We start from the raw sequence: 15,406 nt of genomic DNA, 5'->3' as shown, positions 1-15,406 counted from the left end.
GCCACTGGTACCAATGCTAACTAGATTAAAGCTAGTCCAGGTATGTCCACATGAGCTGCAACAGTAACCTGTGCCTGCTTTGTGTGGCACTCTGTCCCCCTCTAGTGGCAGCTAAACCAGCTATAGATTGATGAACCTGCTACAGCCTTGGATAAGAGATTTGCGTCTTTTAGCTCATGCATTAAGCTCCAGAGGTCCCAGGTTTGATCCCAGCCGATGATGACTGGAGTCTGTCAGCGTTTCACAACTATACCTTGATTATGTCCTTGCTATGAGATAAGAGCAGCGATTCCCCTGCTCTTGTACACATACTTGCGGTAGCTTGATGAAAGCTTGCATGAGTGTAAATAGTAGTGTAGTTGTGGTAACATGGGCAGCAGTCGTGGAGGTATGGCTGAGTCGTGCCTAGTACAGATCCACCATTTGTACTCAGCTCACCACTCAGCCATGCCTCCGCTGGCACTGCCCATGCTACTGCAGCTACACCATTTATACTTGCACTAGGTCTCTTTGAGCTGCACATGTATGTGTACACAAGCAGGGGAAACACCCCCCTAACTCAAAGTGTAAACATCGTTCCTGTGTTTGCTGTGTAGATACAGGCTTGGAGCGTTAGGCATCAGCTCCGAACAAAGTGACTTGGTTCTAATCCTGGATCTGACAATTTGCTTTTCAGCTCTTTGTACCAACACTGGGAGTGAAGATTGATTTTTTGTTGCATCTGCTACCTAGAGAATATAAGATAGGCATTGAATAATTCAGGGCTCTGCAGGAACCAGTATGAGCTTGGCCTGCAATATTCACTTTTTTTTTATATAATCATATGGTCATCTCTGATTTCATGTATTTAATTTTTCAAACTATTTCTTCATTTACTCAGATGAGGGAAAAGGAAAAAAAGATTTAAAGGGGGGGAAAAAACCTGGAAAATTCCAAAACCAAAACTTAATTTAAAAAAATAGTGAAAGTTTCTAAGTGATCACACAGTACTGAAATTTTTATGTTTTTTATTTTTAAGACTCTGGGGTGAAATCCTGGTGCCAATAATGTCAATGGGAGTTTTGTTGTCGACTTGAGTAGGGTCATGATTTCACCCAAGGCAGGTGGTTCGTTGTGTGATCAGTGCAAGATTTAGCACAGGCTTCATTTTTTATTTCCTTGCTTTAAGTTCTCGGCTTTAGTAGATGTTCTGACAGACAACTCCAGGTAGGGATGGTTGTTAACTAGCAACCTAAATTGGTTCTATAAATTAAACTCTTTTGTTTTCTAAAAAAATTGTTAAAGTCCCTGCCCCTAAATGCTTTCCAATCAAAATGCATCATTGGAACAAACTCCCATGGGCTGATCAAACAAAGGGGCCCAGAGGCACTTGCAAACTGTTTGTCCAAGCAGTAGCCTTATAGAATTTAACTCTTATAGTTGCCACATTTACTACAGACAGGCAAAGAAAACCTGGATGATTAAAAGCCCACCCCCTCTCTCTTTCTCTATCTCCCCTCCTCCCCCTTGCCCCTTAGTTGATTAATTCCAGTAAGGCCTGAAAAATGAACTGGAGTTTTCAAGGATTGCAGAGTCTTTGAGTAAACAAGGGTCATTGCAATAAGAAAAGCCTGGAATTATGGAGAGGGCCACCCTCAAAGTCCAACGTCATATCAGAGTAACAACACTTCTTTCCCCTGCCCCCACCAAATAAAAACTCAAAAAGGAAGAAGATCTAATAAGCTGCCAATTATATGGAGGCAAAAGTGGCACCACAGTCATGTATTCAGAATGATTTTGATGCTCCTGTCTATTATATGGAGCATGCTGAGCTAGCCAAAGGATTCAAGAAAAGGACAAGGCAACGGCATATGGCCTAAGCAGACTGTTCATGTCTTTCCCCAAACAAGGCAAAGCTTCACCTTAGACTGACCTTGCAATTACAGGCTACTGGGAGCAGTTATGCACTTGAAAACAGTCAGCACAACAAATGGCATGAACAGAAAAGACTCAGAAAAACTGAACTCAGAGAGCCCTCAATTGGCAAGCCATGTATTTTGCCTACACTCTGAGATAAGCCTGCTCAGGTCATGAGGCTTGTTAGCTAAAGTTAACTATGAAATATGGAAGTAAAAGATCTCTTTATAGTAGCATTTCCTAAACAGATGAAACAAGTGATAAAGTCTCCTCCAGAGAGGCACCATTGGTAATTTGAAATTCTGAAAAAATAATCTGCAAATAATAAATCTAAATAACTGCAGAATAAGCAAAGTGGATTAATGTGTCATCTCTCTCCCGTGATGAGAGCAGAGTTTCAATATTTTTCTGAGCTGGTATTAACTAGCTAGAGAAAAATTGCAGCTCCACCACAAATAATTCATGCCTGTATGACACAGAGGAGGAATAGTAATAAAATCCAGACACCCAGAGGAAGACTGGCCCTTCTCATTAGAGTTTAAGGAATACAGGATTCTGGGCATAAATCCACCAATTTGACCATGGCTATACTGTATGTACAATACTCTGCACAGACTACAAACATAAACAAGCTTCCGTCTCATTTACAAATCACTAAATCTTAAGAATGTGCTAACTTGAACTGTAAAAACTCTTTTGACTACTAAAATTTAATCTGTCTCTCTTTCTGTCACAGCTCATGTGTGCAGGTCATATGCATATATATAGCACATACACAAATATACACAGAAAAACACACACATATATGTACATATATAGCTACACACACAATGTGTGTTAGAAAATTAAAAATATATACATTATATATTAGAGAATAGACAGATACAGGAGCAACCAATTCCCATCAGGTGTATGCCTCGGTGGTGAGCGGGGTATGTCCTGCAGATATGCAGGACAGCTGTGAATATTCAATAAGTAATCACAGTTCAATTGGTGACATTTTGGGTGGGTAGCTGATGGTACAATTACCTCTATAAAATGCCACTTAGGCCCTATGAGGAGGCTATCAAAGCAAATAAAGCCCACCTGCAGGGGCAGGTGAGGCCTATCAGCCTTGACAGACAGCTCAGGTAGGAGAAAGAAAAATCCAATTTCAAACCTTAGGTGCCAATCTGTAAAGCTTGCCCAATAGATATGCTCATGTGAGCTAATGTTGATGCCAAGTGTACCCCAGAGGGGTAAAGGTGCTCCCTGCAACTGACATACAACAGCCTTGTCTCAATGTTGTAACTGGGCAGGGGCTGCTAAAGTTATAGAAGCAAGTGAGCGAAGATGTGCAAGTTGGGATATAGGAATGCTGACTGGATGTTTAGAGATTCTTTTTGAGATCATAAAGAGGAGAAGAGTAAATGTGGTTGTGACCCTATGCCCCATATTCTTCATAGAGCTATGCTTATGATATGAATATGGCATAATTAAGGTATGTTTTATGCAAGATGGGTCATGTGAGATATCATTTGAAAGGTTATGATTTACTGAATATGATTAACCAATTTGAATACATGTATCATTTCTGTATCTGAAGTTAGAAATATTGACTATGTAATAATTACAATTGTGTTTTCACCTGGGGAACACCCACCAGAGAGTCTGCAAACAGCCTGGATGGGCCATTATGAAGGACAATAGGTCTCTGAGGATACTAATCTCCCTCCTTCCTCAGAAGTTTCCTGGGATGCTGCTTTGACACTGCAGGGTTATGTGATCATGTCACCTGGTACAGGATACCATCTTAAAATGCTAGTATTTAAATTCGGACAAATGCAAAGCACTCCATTTAGATAAGAACAATCAGTTGCACACATACAAAATGGGAAATGACTGCTTAGGAAGGAGTACTGTGGAAAGGGATCTGGGGGTCATAGTGGAACACAAGCTAAATATGAGTCAACAGTCTAACACTGTTGCAAAAAAAGCGAACATCCTTCAGGAGTATTGTAAGCAAGACACGAGAAGTAATTCTTCTGCTCTACTCCATGCTAATTAGGCCTCAACTGGAGTATTGTGTCCAGTTCTGGGTGCCACATTTCAGGAAGGATATGGACAAATTGGAGAGAGTCCAGAGAAGAGCGACAAAAATGATTAAAGGTCTAGAAAACATGACCTATGAGGGAAGATTGGAAAAATTGGGTTTGTTTAGTCTGGAAAAGAGAAGACAAGGGAACATGACAACAATTTTCAAGTATGTAAAAGGTCGTCACAAGGAGGAGGAAGAAAAAATGTTTTTCTTAATCTCTGAGGATAGAACAAGAAGCAATGGGTTTAAATTGCAGCAAGGGAGGTTTAGGTTGGACATTAGGAAAAACTTCCTGTCAGGTGGATAAGTGCTGGAATAAATTGGCTAGGGTCATTGTGGAATCTCCGTCACTGGAGATTTTTAAGAGCAGGTTTGACAAACACCTGTCAGGAATGGTCTAGATCAGTGCTTCTCAAGCTATCTGATGTGGGGGACCGGCATTTTTTTTTCCAATATGCACGCAGACCGGCAGCCGATGGCTCATGGACTGGCATTGGTCCGCAGACCACCACTTTGAGTAGCACTGGTCTAGATAATACTTAGTCTTGCCATGAGTGCAGGGGACTGGACTAGATGAGCTCTCGAGGTCCCTTCCAGTCCTTTGATTCTATGATTCTATTTTCCACCAGATGGGAAACAAAGGATTCCTGCCATATGCAAATCCTATTTAAGGCTGGGGAGTGAGTTCATCTAGGCTCTTTTCCATTGCCTCCCCACCCAAGAAGGAAGACTGTTAAAAACACCTGAAGAAACAAAGGAACTAAGCTGGGGGGAAGGGGGGTTGGGGTGAGAAAGGTCAACCTGTAAAAGGAATCCCTGGAGATTTAAACTGTGCTGTTTACCTTCAAGAAGCTCTGCAACCTGCTTGAAACAACAGTTAGGGTGAGAAATTATTATTTGTAGCAAGTATTCTTTAGTGTATTAAGCTTAGTTTGCGTGTTTTGTTTTATTTGCTCAGTAATCTGCTTTGAGCTGTTTGCTATCCCTTATAATCACTTAAAATTTACCTTTTGTAGTTAATAAACTTTTTTGTTTATTCCAAAACCCAGTTTGTGCAATTCATGATGGGGTGTGGGGGAAGGGCAAAAAGCTGTGCATATCTGCCTCCACTTTGAGGAAGGAGTCGATTTTCATGAGTTTACATTTTATAAATCTCTATACAATGCAAGACAATATAATTTTGGGTTTACACTCCAGAGGGTGCATGCACCAGAGTGCTGGACAATTCCCCGAGCTGAGTCTTCCCACACAGAGCTGATTGGAGACTCTGTGTGATGGGATATCTCGGTGCATCCCTATCTGTGTGTGTGTAGCAGGACACGGTGAGGGAGCCCAGACTGGTGGAACGGGCGGGCTCAGTGGGACCCCAGCACATCAGGTGATACCCTAGAAGAGGGGTCCAACCCGTCACAGTGGCATGTGTACAAGATACCAAACAAAAAAAGGTTGTAACACTAAGCTGATGGTGAAGGATTACAAAATCTACTTCTCAGGTAGTTCAATATCCTGAAACAATATTGCAGTTATTCTGGATGAAATTATGTGAAGGTAGGCCCAACAGATGAGTATTAAACTCCATTGAGAAGAGGTAACTATCTGTACAGTAAGTGGGTATGCACCATAGTTAGGAGATGGCCAAAAGGTAAAAGGAGTTTTTTTGATGAATTGTACTTTTTGGAAACATACCATCCAACAAGAAGGTAATTTCAGAGGAGATCTCAATGCACACATTGAAACTGCAAAGGCTGGGTATGAAACAGTCCATGGAGGGCATGGCACAGGAACCATAAATTTTGAGGGCCAAAATGATCCGACAGACTTGTGTGGCACTGGACATGGTGATCACAAACACACCCTTTCAGATGAGGGAAAGCCATCACATACATAACGTATGCCAGTTGAGGACACAAGTCCCAAATTGATTTTTTCTTTTAGTAATAGGAAGAGATGGATCATGAATAATGAATTCTAAGGTAACACTCAGTGGGTGCATTGTGAAATAGCACAGACTTCTCCTTCCAGACATCAGAACAGACAGGCCTTAGAAGCATCTGAACCCCTGAAAATCGGAAAGGCTTAAGTGGTGTAAACTTAAAGATGGGAATTTGAAAATCTTCAAACAAGGAATAATGCTCAGACTTCCTGACTACAAACAGGGAGGGGTGGACCGGGCCAGACTTAGGGGCAGGCGACCGCCTTGGTGCCGGGTTTGTGGGGGCACGGGTGTTGTTTTTGTTGTTAGCCTGTCTTCAAGGAAACTCGTATTCATGAGAAAAAGAGACAGTTGGGTTACAAGGGCAGAGATGAGGTGATGGGAAGCTTAGAAGAAGAATTCAAGAGAGAGGTTCTTTGCTCACTTGTTGACACTGCTCGAGTGTCCATCAAAGAAAGGTTTGGACAAATGAAGCACCACGAAAACACCGAGGGGGGGGGCAGGGGGTTAGAGGTTGTATGACCTTAGTAAGCTTCCAGCAGACAGGAAGAGAGTCTTGAACAATTGTATGGACCTTCACCGGACGCTGACACATGGGGACTGTTCGGACGTCAATAATAAAGACCTCTATGTCGAATTGGACAACATCCACCATATTTTGCCACATGGGAAGCACTCTTTACTCCTAGTTCTCCAATTCATTCATGATGCAGAGCTGAAGGACACTTTTCCTAATGTGTGGATAGCTTTGAGGATTCCGCTTACTCTGCGAGTCACAATCTCGGAGTGATGAGTGCAGCTTTACGAAGCTCAGGCTCATTAAAACATATCTTCAGTTGACAACGGCCGACAAGAGACTGACATGACTTGCTATTTTACTGCTTGAAAATACCATTGGCCAGTCTTTGGATCTCTCTGATGCTGTGCTTCAGTTCACAGGGCAAAGGTGAGAAAAATGACCTTTTGAACTAAAAGACCAGGGTTAACATTCTAAGGCTGTCACCTACTGTAACACTGTTTAATACTGGTCCACCCAATGTTGGTGCACAGTTCAATTTCTTGATGTTAGTACATTTTTGTTATTCTTAAAATGAAAAAGTTTCTAAAAGCTTAGAGGAAACAAATTTTTTTATTTGCTTATATATGGCTTGAATAAATACAGATTTATAGATCCTAGTATGAAAATGTATCATCTTATATGACAGGGACAAATCATGCATCAAAGTTGTAAAATGGGCTACAAATGTGATACAAAAATAAGGTATTCAAAAGTTGAACAAATGGAGGCAGGGGTGTAGAGAATACCTGAACTCAACTTTGCTGGAAGTGGCATATGAAGTCTTAGGATTACACCAGTGCCAAAAGGATAAAAAGGGAGACTTGGTAGTGGAATCCTCAAGTTAAAGTATTTGTTGAGGGGGAAAAAAATATAATTTTCAAAAAATGGCAGGCCACTGGTTTGAGCAGTGATAAGATGGTGTATCTGGAGGCAAGAAAGAAAGTTAAAAGAAATGTTGCCGCAGCTAAAAATATGGCTAGTGCTGAGTTATGTGACTGATTAGGAGGACTTGAGGAGAAGACCATCTATAGACTCACCAAGGCAAGAAGGAAAATGATGAGGGACGTGAACAAGTTTGTTTACATTAGAAATGAATAAGTTACATTGCAAATGAATAGTGAATCAATCAGTAAAGTTTGGAGTGATTATTCTGAAAAAGTGATGAATGAGGAAAACCCAAGGAAGGAATTAAGACTATGTCTATACTATGGACCTTACAGCGGCACAATTGTGCAGCTGCACCACTGTAAGGTCTCCTGTGTAGCCGCTGTATGCCAGCAGGAGAGAGCTGTCCTGTCAGCATAATTTAACCACACCCAATGAGCAGCGGTAGCTATGTCAGAGGGAGACGCTCTCCTGCTGATATAGTGCTGTCCACACTGGTGTTTTTGTCAGTGAAACTTATCTCAATTGCAGATGTATTTTTTTCACACCCCTGATCGACAAAAGTTTTGCCAATGAAAGTGCTAGTGTCAACAAAACCTAAGGTCATGTAAACTGAACTGGTATTTGATAAATTTCGCACTAGAGAAAGAGATTGAGGAGGCACTTAAGAAAAAGGAGAAAGCCCCTGGCCAAATGAAGTACCATGAATGCAGTGGAGTCACTGGGAAGGGAAGGCATCAAGTATCAGTTTCTTCAATGATATTCTTAAGAAAGGGAAAATGCTGGATGAATGGCATAAAAGATTTGTGGCGCCTATTTTTAAACATAAAGGAGATAGCCCCATGAAGTTGACAGCACATGCTAGGAAAACATAAAAGAAAATGATTGAAAAGACTCTGCACAGAAGTGTTGAAATTTTGAAAGGTCAGTATGGATTCATGCTGGGAAGGAGCACAACTGATGCCACATTTGCATTACAAATCCTCATGGAGAAGTTCAGAGAAAAGAGACTGCAACTGGGTATGGGCTTTAGATGTAGAAGGTGTAACACTGTATATCAAGATAACTATGGGGGTGGAGTTTGCGATGGAGAGATGTGCCAGAAGAATATGTCCATCTTATCCAGTATATGTATGATGGAGTGACTAGCACAGTCAAAACTAAATGAGGGTACAGTACAGAATTTCCAGTAAATATTGGCCTGGGTTAAGGGTCAGTGCTGATTTCCTATTTGTTTGTGGTTATCATAGAACCATAAGGTTAGAATGGATTGCAAAGGTCATCAAGTCTAACTCCCTGCCAAGATGCAGGATTTGTTGCATCCAGGAACAATGGCTATCCAGCCTCCTTTTGAAAACCTCCAGTGAAGGAGCTTCTACAACATCCCAAGGCAGTCTGTTCCATTGTCCTACTATTCTTACAGTTAGGAAGCTTTTCCTGAGATTTAATCTAAATCTGCTATGCTGTAGTTTGAACCCATTGCCTCTTGTCCGGCCCTCTGTGGCAAGAGAGAACAACTTTTATCCATCTTTTTTATGGCAGCCTTTAATGTATTTGAAGACCACTATCATATCCTCCCTCAATCTCCTCTTTTCCAAACTAAACATACCCAAGTTCCTTCTACCTTTGATCATATGGCTTGCATCCATCGCTTTAATCATCTTTGTAGATTGCCTCTGTATCCTTTCCAGTTTCTCCACATCTTTTCTATACATTGGTGACCAAAACTGGACACAGTACTCCTGCTGAGGCCTAACCAGCCCCGATTAGAGTGGTACTATCGGCTCCCATAACTTGCATGCTATTCCCTGTTAATGCAACCTAAAATTGCATTTACTTTTTTTGCAACAGCATTGCATTGCTGGCTCATGTTGGGGGTGTGATTCACCACAACTCCCAAATCCTTGCCAGCAGTGCTGCTGCCAAGCCAGTTATCCCCCATTCTCTATTTGTGCATTTGGTTTTTCTTGCCGAAGTGTAGCACCTTACATTTGTCTTTGTTGAATTCCATTTTGTCTATAGCCCAGTTCTCCAATTTATCAAGATCCTTGTGAATCTTAGCTCTATCCTCCAATATGTTGGCAACCCTCCCTAGTTTTGTGTCATCTGCAAACTTAATCAATGTGCTCTCTATTCCTATATTCAGATGTTAAACACTGGACCCAGAACAGATCCATGTGGAACCCCATTTGAGACCTCCTTCCAATCTAACAACATTCTATTAATAGTTACTTTTTGTTTGCAGACCTTTAACCAATTTTGTATCCTCTTAATGGTAATTCTGCTGAGCCTGCATTTCTCTAGCTTACTTATCTGAATGTCATGTGGGACTGTGTCAAAAGCATTGCTGAAGTCCAGGTAGATTACATCCACCACATTCCCCCTAGCCACCAAATCTGATACCCTGTTAAAGAAGGAAATCAAGCTGGTTTGGCATGATTTGTTCTTGGTAAATCCATGCTGGCTGCTAGTGATTGCCCCTTCATCCTCTACGTATTCACAAACTGAATGTTTTATACATTACTCTAGTAGCTTCCCAGGTATCAAAGCACAAGCTTTGACTGCTATTGTGTTTCATGCTCTCCTGGATGCTTCCTGGCCTGAGGAATAGGTATGCTGGAAGTATACAAGTTTTCATAAGAACGGAGTCGGGGGGATTTTTGGCAGTTAGGTTGCTAGGCAATTGGTTGGTAATTAGACTGCTTTGACACATAGGAATTGTTAGAACCTTCTTGAGAAAGAATTGATGCAAAGGGTTAATATTAATGATTATCATTAATCATGGACTCCCAGAATGCCACTGATGGAATAGGGACAGGCATTGATAATTGGAGTACCAGAAAAAATATGAGTATACATCCATGACATCTGCATAATGCAGGGTATAAAACACCATGCATAGTTCCCTTTCTTCAGGTTCTCTCGGGCTCTGAACTGTTGCCAACTGGATCTGTGGCCTTCTGAGGGTCTCCACTTACTAATTTTCATCCCTGTGTTTTCATCTTTTTATAGTGAGTAGAAATGCATTTATTAGCCTGGTCCAGTTTTGTGCACTGATTGCTCATTCGGATAGGTTTATGTTGTTTAATAATTATAGGTAGCACAATTACTTGGTTTCTTTGTAAGGGTATAATTGAATCTATACTACTCTATCATTAGTCACTTCAATCCCAAAGAGAAAGAGAGGGGTTTCTAAGGGACTTGTGTAGCTCGTTTGAGGAAAGAACCTGTGACTGATTATTCATAAAAACATTGTGTTACAAATCATCTGTGTGATTATTTGTAAGGGCTACATGGTCAAATAGGACATGAAACAAGTTTGTAAAGAGCCTAATATAGACTTCTCCAATTGAGGGAGGCCAGGCTACATTGGTATGAGCATATCCAGTGAAGACCACAGAGTTATATCAGTAAGATTACAGTAGAACCTCACAATTCTGAACACCTCGGGACTGGAGGCTGTTTGTAATTCTGAACAAAATGTTGTCGTTATTCTTTCAAAAGTTTACAACTGAACATTGACTTAATACAGCTTTGAAACTCTGCAGGAGAAAAATGCTGCTTTCCCTTTTTTTTTTTTTTTTTAAGTTGTTTACATTTAACAAAGCACTGTACTGTATTTGCTTTTTTTTTTTTTTTTTGGTCTCTGCTGCTGCCTGGTTGTGTACTTCTGGCTTCAAATGAGGGATGTGGTTGACTGGTCAGTTCGTAACTCTGCTGTTCTACTGTACTTTTGAAAGGAATGTGGATGGGAGATGACCAAGAAGGAAAGCAAAGACTTGGACTGGATATTAACAGATCTCGGAGAAACCAATCTGCATGACAGCCTGGCGTACAATCATGAGTTTTGGAAGAAGTCTATAAAAACTGTCAACCCCAAATAGAGAAGTGACAAGAAAGAAGAAAAGAGGAGGTATTACAAACACACTATATCAGAGGGATTTAAAAATACTTTTAAAACTTGCTGGTGGAATTTAACACACACTGGCCATTCCAGAGGAATAAATTAATACCCAGAAAGAAATAGGAGAGGTAACTTTTCTGGCTTGCCAAGCAAAGTCCTTTCTATTTTCACTGTATCACCATCTGTTTTTACCAATCCTGGTTTCATACCAGCTGCAGATCTCACACCATACAATGATTTCCTGATAGGAGGATGGCAGGATAAGAGAGACAGACACTGGGTTTATTCAAACAATCAAGTCTAAAACTAATGGAGCAGTGTCTACAAATATGTTTTCCTCTATCTCATTTTCCCATTGTTGTAACTCATTGTCAAAGGGTTTTTCTCCTAGTAACACTGCTACTGATTCTCTTTTTTCCTGTGGCCTTCACACTATGTTTCTTTCAGGGGCTCTCATCAGCTTATGCTTAGCTGCTTAAAGTAAGTTACCAGGTCTGGGTTTTTGTTTTGACATGCTGTGTACTATAAACTAAAAATAGGTACAAACAAAAAACACTTTATTTTAACAGGTTGCATGAAATATTCCAATGCCAGGATAAGCCAAACTATGGCTATGTTATAGTGAAGGCATTTTTTAAAAAGGCTCAATATGTGCCATAAAAGAGAGTGTTCATGTCGAGTGCAGTTTCCACCTCCATCAGATCAGGTCAAGAATCTCAGAGAATTTCTCTGTTCGAGTGAAGCAAAGAGGTCACTCCATGAGGAAGAGCAAACCTTTCAGGAAGATTTCTACATGAGTGCCCTGCTGTGTCAGAACATACTGCTGTCAACAATCATGGCCATTAGCCAGGCACTTTTTGCATTTGTAAGGCTAAAAAAACAAGGGGCAGGGAATTCCATAATTGACATACCGAACTGATTTTAATTTCATGAGGTTCTGGTTTTAAACACCAAGCTTTAGTATTTTTACTTCCTAAAACTGAAATCCCATCGATAGATTTCAGGTTAACTTTGAGGACTCTGCCCTGCCACTGAGTCCAAACAGCAAACCCCATGAAGCCACCTAGCCCTTAGTTGTTCATTCAGAAAGCAAGCACTAAATCTTGATTGATCTTCTGATCACTACAAATTATTGGTAACCTCTGCATTACACCGGCCTGCTGCAAATTGGAGTTGACAGTATTATCACTGAAAGAAATGCATGAGCTGAGTGCTTGTCAAACTGTGACTTGTTGGACCAGTAGGTAGCATTACAGTACTGCAAGGGATGACATTTTCTACAAGGGATGACATTTTCCACCCAAACATCATATGACACTCGCACAAATAATACCATCCATTTAAAATTAAGGTTGGTCAAGTGCATTTCCTTACAACAATGCAAACACTAATAAAACAAAGAAATTGTAACTCCAGGTAACGTATGCACCCAGCACAAAACCAGTCTCCAGGTATTAGCTCACACTACTCAACTATACCAACATAGTAATACCCTCTTCAATATGCCCTCTGTCAGTATGAAACTCTCAATGGGGGGCATTCAGGGCTGATGTAGATTAAAACCAGGGGCTGTGGAGATCCATATGAAGTTTATGTGGGATGTCTGATTTGTTCCATACAGTAAACTTCAGTGTGTCACTCATTCCTCATCCTACTCCCTAGAACAGAGGTTCTCACCAGGGACTGGAGAGGAGGAGTCAGACTTTTGCGGGGATGGGGTGCAACAAGCCCTCTGATGGTTGGGTGGTTATGGTGAAAGTGAGGGAGCCAAGTGCTAGGTCACAGAGCCAGGGTGAGAGATTTAACAGAACAGTGAGTTATATGGCCAGAATGGTAGGTAAGGAAAGACTTGATCTCTATCCACAGAAATACGTATGAACTGGAGGAAAGCTGGTGAACCTCTCTCTCAACATAACAAGTTGTTGGGCACCCAAGGCCAATGTTAGCACATCTCTGGATGGGTGCTGTTTTGAAAAAAAAAATGCAAGAAAAAAACCCTCTGTCTTTTGTAGATTAATTGTAGGTGTTACATCAACACCATCAATAAGGTCACTTATTTAGAATATTAAATAGAGATATATGCATGGGACTAACTGACAACATATTTAAGCTATATTGCATTACCATCAGATTAGTACCACAGAGATTGAAAAAACTACAAAAATTCCTAAACAAAAAACTTCAAATTGGGATCTCCCCGCTCTCCCCTCTCTCTCTCTCTCTCTCTCTCTCTCTCTCACACACACACACACACACACACACACACACACACACACACACCTCCCCAACCAAAAAAATCTGAAACAGTTAAGTTAAAAAATTAATTCTTTGACATTAAATTATATGTAATTAAGGTTTATGGCTCAAGGCCATGGATTTACCATAAACTCAAAGAGTTACTCCCATGGATGTCAATGGGAATGTTGTACAAAAACTAAGGAAATAATATGGCCTTCATATAGTAACTAACATCATATGGCCCGATTCTTCAACATTTACTCCAGATGGTAAGCACTCATGAATTTGAGTCGACGTACTGAAGTCAATAACAGGGAAGACTAGGCTATGCGGCTTATAGTAGAATGGTGACAAGAACTATGAATTATTTGTGGACTAATCTGTTTCCTCTTGTAGGAGCCAATGAACCAAATCCACAGATGGTGTAAATCAGAGTAGCGACTGAAGTCAATGGAGCTATGACAATTTACACCAGCTGAGAATCTGATCCTCCACATTTAAAGCACTTGAGGAGAAAAGGGTAGTAAAGTAAGGCAGAGGAGAGACACCAAGAAAAGACCAAAGGGGATGCCAAAGAAGAAAGAGAGAAAGGATGCAGGAGAGGAGATTCAGAGGGGAGTGGGGAAGGAGAGAAGGAAATCATAGTCCTAACTCTCTTATTACACCCATCCACCCACACTTTATTTCCAGCAAGTAGTGCTGAAAGCACCCACAGCTTTCCTGATGAAACTGGCCCAATTGTTCAATCCCTCCTCAAGTTATGTAGTACTTATTCACATCACCAGTCCCACCAGAAGGAAACTGACTAATTCTGATTGCCCTTCAAACTTTGGTTCCTGCATAGCTCTATTTTTTATTGACAGGTAAAAAGGAAAACTGCCTAGGATCATCCTAACAGCTGCAGTCAATAAGCCATTTGCAGTATAACAACAATGTTATTCAGCCTACAGACTTGTAACACCACCACATACTCTGTTCTTGTGTGTCAGTAGATGGCACTCTTTATATTTACTATCTCCATATAGTGTGTGCACACACATAAAAATACCACTCTTTATATGGAACTACAGTGGCAGACCATACAACTTTAGTCAGTTTCCCTTTACAGGAAGTTCTGTGCTTTATTGCTCAGTGCAGACTGAACTGAAGCTCAATCTTCTATTGCAATGCAGGCTGGATGAATATGCTAATCAGGTTGCATCTATCTCATGGGATGGGAGTTGTATTCATGCTCTGCAACACATACAGTGCATAAACAAACAACACACTCTCCTATCCACCATGTCATAAGCCACAAAATATAATTGTCCCTGTAAGTCCTCTGTACACAGACTAGAAACACCACCACTTACCTTAAAATATGGTTTTGGATATTAAAAAAAGGGGGAAGTGTCAAAGCCGGCTTTTCCTCATTGACTTGATCTGTTCCCTGCCTGTATTCAGAGTCATACCTGCTTACTTCAGTTGGTACTACTTCGTACTTGTTTTAGCACAGCAGAGTCCATACAACTAGGGGAGAGTGAGCTGGATTTTGGTTTGTGTCATGCACAATCAGCTGAATTCTTAAATTCCACTGCAGAATCTTTATCCGTTTAAAAAATGTGAAAAGTGGAAATAAATCTTATCATAGGCTCCTCTACTGTCTGTGGAAAATTTCAGTGTGGTACTGTGTGTCAATCTCCAAGTGTTACAATTTTTTAAAATCTTTTTATATTCTAATGAGGTCCTGTTTATTGATGGTATATATTTCCAACCTGAGCTCTCACTTAATGATTTTTTAAAATATCTTACATTAACATTCTCTAGAACAGGTACTATATAAAAGTTATACTGTATTTATAATAGAAGCTGTAACACATGAACATACTCTTACACTTATTAAAAGTATCATAGGATTTTTGCAACATGTGGTCA

This window comes from Dermochelys coriacea, chromosome 3 (assembly GCF_009764565.3).
Source record: "Dermochelys coriacea isolate rDerCor1 chromosome 3, rDerCor1.pri.v4, whole genome shotgun sequence".
Lineage (NCBI taxonomy): Eukaryota > Metazoa > Chordata > Testudines > Dermochelyidae > Dermochelys > Dermochelys coriacea.
This window is presented reverse-complemented; position numbering follows the sequence as displayed.